At 35.8% G+C, this 7,434-nt stretch overlaps 1 long non-coding RNA gene across 1 annotated transcript; it reads right to left on the bottom strand.

Moving 5' to 3' along the window:
- Positions 1-1,428: 1,428 nt before the first annotated feature.
- LOC113321039 lies at positions 1,429-3,639 on the bottom strand. Its single transcript, XR_003346434.1, has 4 exons — positions 3,581-3,639; positions 2,499-2,966; positions 1,937-2,083; positions 1,429-1,848 (listed from the first exon to the last, which is right to left on the bottom strand). It is a non-coding gene; the product is annotated as an uncharacterized LOC113321039 (long non-coding RNA).
- Positions 3,640-7,434: the final 3,795 nt, after the last annotated feature.

The raw sequence follows: 7,434 nt of genomic DNA, 5'->3' as shown, positions 1-7,434 counted from the left end.
CAGGAATAAGGAAAAAGAAGCAACAATACAATGTGATACGATGAACTAAAGATGGACAAAGAACAAAGGTAAGTAACTCAACATTATCTACACATTACATGAAAGCATCGCATAAGCATTACATGGCATAAGCATCGCATACACATTTCATCGCATAAGTGTTTTTGCTCAATTATTTCGCATAAGCAATTTGAAGTCATTATACAAAAGAAAGACGTGAAGATCAATTCGCTCATTCAACACTTTTTTAAGGGTTCTTCCCTCATAGATAAAGAACAGAGGCAACCATGGATTATCAAGAAAACATTTTTTGTTCTTTATTCTTCTCGCTCAGAATCTTTTCCAAAGAAGACGCTCATTCATGAATAACAAGAATTCTCACCAACAATGGAGTAAGAGAAATAGAAGACGTAATAGGAATCACATCACAAAATTTTCGCATGATTGATTCGCAATAATTGTTATATTTCGAGGATTAGTACTTCTTGTACTTCTTCAAGAATACTTCATACTTCTTATATTTCTTCAAAGATACTTCATATTTCGCATACTTCAAGAAATGATACTTCATATATACCTTTTAAAGCTTCGGAACTTCACCAAAGAATAGAGGCAAGTACGTACTTTTCAAGTCCAGTATTCTTTCGCGTAGTTCCTTCAACAACAAAGATCAAAGACTACTCCAACATCATGCATCTCGCACCAACAACTACAACAAGGTGGATTTTTCCTTAAAAATCGCTCTTCAAGCGATATTCAAGAAAAAAGAGGCAAAATGTAGGGGCAAAGTATCGCATAGGTTATCAAGTGTGCGAGATTCATATAAGGTTGTGCGATAATGTTGCACGGTGGATCCGAAATAAAAGGAAATATGAAATAAAAGGAAATATGAGCTATCATCCACTAGGTAATATCCTATATAAAGAGAAAGGCAGGAGAGAGAAAGGGGATTATTATTAGTATTAGTATTATCTCCTCCTTCTTCCTCCATAAAAACTAGAGTTCCAAATACTTATTAATGGAATCCCAATGTAATTCATATGTAATTCAATAATCATAGTGAATCCTAACCTCGTGGATGTAGATCAAATTGATCGAACCACGTAAATTTTGTGTCCAATTTACAATTTTAGCACTTTAATCTTTATTTTGATTGTGAAATAGATTTAGATCTAGGAATAGTTAATGGGGTGTGTTGTAGGATTTCCTGCAACTACAGTTGGTATGTTGAAATCTTGGGTTAACTTATCTATCTGGGGTTGTTCTAGCTTCGGGTGATGTATCAGTGTGGATTTAGAGTCGTTGATGTGTTGACCCGAATATGAATCAACAGCAAAAGCATCATTTGCTACCAGTTTTTCAGTCCAAATCTCTGAATTCTCTCTGAAGTTATCGAATTCGGCAACAACACAAAAAAGTGGACATCCTCGGACGAAAAAATTAGATGAAAAAATTAAACTTTTAAATAGCCAAAAATTGGGAGATAATTTAGATCGACATAAATTATCTCCATTCTCTCTCAAAAATGACAGTGTCTGATTGTCTCCCCTTTGGTTTCATCCTATTACCATGGCTAGCTTCATGATCAGAATATAATTACCGAGGGAATTTACTTTAGCAGACAACCCTTTTCTTCTGCTGTGCTGAAAACAGGCCTGTTTTCATGAGCCTTCGAGAATTACCTCTCCACTTCTCAACAGCCAAAATGTTGATGATTTTGTGACTAGACCATACAACCAGCGATCTTCACTTCTCCTCCCTTGGTTTTGCCTCTTCTAATCATGAAAATATTTAATACCTCAACCTCGCCAGCTACACGAGTCTCGAAAGTACCTAGGGCGCCCTTGTCTACAAGAAGTGATTATGAGAACGGATTATTACATAGACTGTGCAGTCCTCGTGAGAAAGAATGCTCATAAGAGCAAAGAGAGTGTACCTCTATATGGGGCTCGAGCACCTGCGACAGTGATAGAATTAGGTGGTTCTGGCATACTGAACCTATACAAGCACCTTAAGCTTGTGCCAAATCCACGTCAGATTGAGAAATGTCCCCAGCACCAACATGGACAATATCCACAGTAACCTGATAACGAAGTTTAAGAGAAAAGATTCAATAAAAAGATAGAAACCGAAGCTACTGATCAAGCAGTGCAATGAGCTTGTTGCAAATCCAAATGAGCAGCCCAACTACGGGAAAGAGCTTTGGTCGACCATATCATGATGACCATGAAGCTGCCAGTAATTTTCCATACAGAACAATCCGGTTGTGTCCACACCTCAAATGTGTTTAGAACCATGAGTACAGGTACAAAGGGAAAACACTAAACAAATATATGTATAGTGTTTATCTAACTGAAGCTTAGCACCACATCTCGCCTACTCACTATCTGCTAAGTAAATATATGTTTGTTCAGATGATAATAAAAGGGAAGCCTTTGATGCAGAATAGAGACCTAATCAAAATATTCCTTCCAATCAGCGATTAAAAAAAACCATACCTGAGCACTGTTCAGATTCTTTGGTGCATCTGCAACAGCTTGGACAGTTCCCTGAACATCACCTTCGCTGTTATCAGCAACACAAGTCTCTGTGGCTTTCTAAACTCCTCACCTTCCCCTTCCTCCTCGAGCTTCAATTTTCCCTTAGCTCTATCTCGTGAAGCCTATCCTACTTCTTTTTCTTTGCCCTGTCTGGAGCAGATGTCTTCTGAATCAAGCTGAGTCTTTAGACTCTTTAAAATTGGACGAAGCTCATAAATCGACAATGTTTAAAATTGGACAGGATATCTTGCAGATAGGATATTGGTTAAGCAGTACGCTGGGCAAACTCATAAATCGACTCATTCCTTCGATTGGCCATGGATGTCTTCTTAGGTTTTGAAGGTACATATCGAGCTTCAACAGGTGGTTTCCGAGCTTTTTTTACAGGCAAATTCCTTGTATAGTTCATGGGTTGCTTGAAAACTTCTACACAGAGGTGAAGAGTGAGAATTTGAACAGTCTTGGCATGTCATTTTCATATTTACATAGAAGGTGAGAAACTCATGATATAAAACAGAACACAAAATAGTAAGTAAGTAAGTAACAAACTATACTCAAGGAAGCAAGCAAATCCGCGAACTCCGAGATTTAGGTATAGAAGCAGAATAACATCCTAAATCACAAAATTTCTTTTTAAGCAGCTCGACTGCACCGAATTCACTGGCAGAGACATCATAGGTTATGGGTAACAAATAACCTATGCCCTCACCATCCCACTCCATTAGGATTTATAACAAATACCTTATGGGTACCCATTAGAGTTTAAAGCACAATTTCAAGTCTCTCAAAACTAACAATGTCCATCTCTGAAACCCTTATTTAATCTTCAAAAATGTAATCACTGAGTATATTCAATTTATATATCAAAACACAAAACTTTTAAAATCAGTAACAAGAATTCCTTAAAAGGGTATCTTAAATTGTTAGGGTATATCACAAAAGTTCATACATTTATACAGGACCCTTGAAAATCAAAATAAACAAGAAGTAATGAATCAATCAAGGAAACGAAAAATACCCAGTGAGATATAAGGGTTTACCTTAGTTGTAGTAAAAGATCTGGACTGAACCCAGTAAAGATGAGAATCCTTTCCTGAGGAGTCTGTTTCCCTCTCTCTACTAAAAGAAATTTCCTTTTCTGAACATTTTGAAGATTTACAAAGCAAAGGTTTACTAGTAGCAGTAGGAAGCTGATAAGGGGAGGGCAGATTATAGCGCTCATCTTTGTAATAGGGGCACCCTAATTAGGCGAGGGATGAAAAAAGGCACCGCAATGCTTGCTCTGACAAGTTGTTCTTGGGTAAGTTGTATGTTGGTGATACATGGATCATGGTTATTTCGCATGGTATTTATTTTTTATTGTATTTCCAATTTAGCTCACTGATATCATTCGCCCAATGACTTGTAATAAATTGCATCATAATAAAATTATCAAACATATTTATTGTTACTTTTGATGAGATAACAAAAGAGGTTGAGTCAAACTCTTGATAGCAGAATCCAAATCATCACCACATAGTTGTCTCTCAAGAACCTTTCTGTCCGTTCCGGGGAAGATTGATATGAGATGAGCAAGTGCGGCTGAACCAGCAGCAGCAGATTCATCATTGCTGTTGTTATCTGATGGATAAAATCGAATTGCTGGAGAGGCTGAATAAGAACAGCGAAGACTCTTAGAATAAAGAGGAGACGCAGATGTTAAAATCTCTTTTCGCTTTCCACACAGAATAGCGGCAGACATGGTTACTATATGGATGTTGAATTTTGTGTCAAACAGAAATTAATGAAACCTAAACTTGAAGAAGAAAAAACATTCTGACGATAAAAACCCAAGGCTTAATAGCCTTTATATATATATATATACTTGTAATACCATAAACTTCCAAATATATTCAGTGAATATCCAAGAAAGGGTCCAAGTCCTCTCTGGTCAAAGTCCTTTCCAACTCCAACACAACTTTCTTTAAAAATTCAAAAGTCGGTTTGGAAATCGAGTTTCTTTATATAAAGACGCAGGTGGTGCTTATAGATGAATAACGTTGCCCTCTGAAAAAATCCCTCACTTTCTACTATTCTCTGAGTTATCGTTTTTCTGAATAAATATATAGAGGTCGATGGATCAACAAGCAGAAGAGATATCGTGTGATATTGAGGTTCCAAAACATAGGTCACGTTACGTATCAGTTAAACTCGAACACATACGAGTTATGGTAACCATTGGGAGACATATCGATCTCAGCTTTAATATCGAGGTACAGACGTGCTCTCCCTTCTGCTTTTGAGGTTACTCACGCAATGACTATCTCTAAAAAAAAAAAACTTATTTTATTTTTCCTGTTGCAGGATGGAGTTATGAAGCTGACGACTGTACCAGAAACCGAAGATAGAGAAGACATTCATAGATGTGCAGAATTCATCAAAGCTGTAATATTGGGGTTTAGTATACCAACGGCAAGTAAGTTTCTCCACAGAGATAGTTTGAAGATTGGTTGTTTGAAGATTAACACCAATGACACATACATGAAACAAAACATAATCAGGACCAAGTCTGCAATCGAAGATTTTACTAAAACCAACATTTTAGTAAACAAGGACGGCAACCAATTATACATACTAGGAACTCCGTTATATATCAAGAATGCCAGTGATCATATTTCTCATCTAGTCTCATTGTACAACTAAAGATAATTGAATGTGAATCGATTTCCTTAAATGTGTTCAGTAACATGTTGGACGCACAGTTTATTCCCGGTTTTCTTAAACGGAATGGTTTAGATCGTCACTTTTTCCTTTAACCTTTAAACATGTGGCTGCTTAGATTCTGGATGCATTAAGACAGGTACAGACATTCATCTGGTCTAACACTAGGAATGGTGAATTTTCTGTTAAAACTTATAAAGCCCTTCAATGTGAGCTAAACCATATACAGAACCAACAACCTTCTCGGACTACTTACAAGGCCTTCTGGAACATTCCCATCCTTCCTAAAATCGAGCTTCTTATCTGGAACAGCATCTAGATTATCCCAATACATCAATAATCAAGAGCCATGTTGTAGAGCCATGTTGTTCATGTTACACTAATCTAACTTCTTTAAAATCTTAAGCTCATAAGGTTCCACGTTGAACGGTGACCCTCACCCACTCACAGAATTGCTCCGTTGCATTTTTTCTAAAAGGAGAGAAAAACAAAGCTTTTCCTCACAAAATAAAGAAATGTTTTATTTTTATTATATCCCGGAAAAAAAACGAAAAAATATCGAGAGAAAAAAACCTAAAAAAAATCTTCTTCTTCCTTCTTCTCCTCTATTCTATTCACCGCAAAACAATTTATTTCTCCATCGCGATGGTTCATTCATCGCGTCTCTTTTCTTCTCTGTCCTTTCTTCTTCTCGATTCTCTTTGTTTTTTCTGATTTACTATTGATTTTATTTTGCAGGTGTGGTTTTTGAAGAAGAGATAAATAACCAAATCCAATTCTGTATTGGTAAACCCTAACTCTTTTTCTGTCTCTGTATTTCTCTGAATCCATAAGACCTAACCCTTCCGTTTTATATTGCAGTTACGATTTTAATAACCAAATCCAATTCTGAAGAAGAGATAAATAACCAAATCCAATTCTGTATTGGTAAATCCTAACTCTTTTTCTGTCTTTGTATTTCTCTGAATCCATAAGACCTAACCCTTCCGTTTTATATTGCAGTTACGATTTGAATGGTGAATCATGAAGTTAATCTTGCTTTAGGACCTTGGATGTCTTACTTAAGTCACAAGACTCACAACTACTTTTCATTTGTAAGTTTTCTAACTTTATCATAATGATTATCTGGTTGGGTCACTTTCTACTTGGAACTAAGAATGATTATCAGTTATCTGAATTTTGAGAGCTTTAATCACAAAATATTAAGGTTTTTTCCTTTTAGTTTCTGGGCTTATAGGATTTTTTTGGAAGCAAATGCTCATGAGATTTCTTTCTTTTTCAATCAGGATTTACTATTACCCTTGAGTATCTTACTGTATTCACAACTAATTTTCATTGTAAGTTTCCTTTTATTATTTGGTTGAGTCATTTTCTACTTTGAACTAAGATCTTTTGTTATTGTCTGCACCGTGTGTTGGGATTAAAAGCGCAAGATAAAAATAAACTTGAATTTTGGACAAAATTACCTCTAACTTGGTGTGGTGAAATGTTGCAGGAAGAATGTTGGCGAATATTTCCATTATTGGTGTACTATGGATTCGCTAGCATTGTTTTTCTGTTAAATGTTCATTTAGCTGTATGCACTTCTTAAGTATACTACGTTTGTAGAATATGAATGTGATCTTAATCTCTATCTTAACCTTCGTCCAGTATAGCTACATCTAAGGGACACTTCTATCATCATGGATGAGAAATAACATGCGTTGTAGGCTTCATTCTTCAGCAGGATTATGATGATTCCTCCCTAGACTAATCATTCAAAATCAAGGTGCTTTTCTTATGACTGTAAATTCAGTTGATTTTAAGTTTGGTGGTGTTAAATATGATTTTTTTCTTTTGGTTGAAAAGCTCGAATACAAATTTATTGAGTACTTTTTATGAGCAATATCAAGAAATCTGGATTGCGGGTTTTGTAAATTCAATAATTGTATGCAGATGCAAAAGAGTATAAAAATTCCAATCAGAAGATTTAGGAGGTGCTGCTCTTTGTCCTCATAAACAAGGACACCCCTCTCAAGTTATTCTTTTTCTTCGAATATCGGAGGTTTCCTATGTAAGGTATATAATACTTTTCATTCAGTGTATTAATCATTTTATATAAAGTTATCAAGGTGAAGTTGACAAATTACGGTAGTGAAAATTCTAGGAAAATAGCATGCAAATACAAATAAAGGCTAAGAAACATTCGCAAATT

The sequence above is a fragment of the Papaver somniferum genome, chromosome 11, assembly GCF_003573695.1.
Source record: "Papaver somniferum cultivar HN1 chromosome 11, ASM357369v1, whole genome shotgun sequence".
Taxonomy (NCBI): Eukaryota; Viridiplantae; Streptophyta; class Magnoliopsida; order Ranunculales; family Papaveraceae; genus Papaver; species Papaver somniferum.
This window is presented reverse-complemented; position numbering and strand designations above follow the sequence as displayed.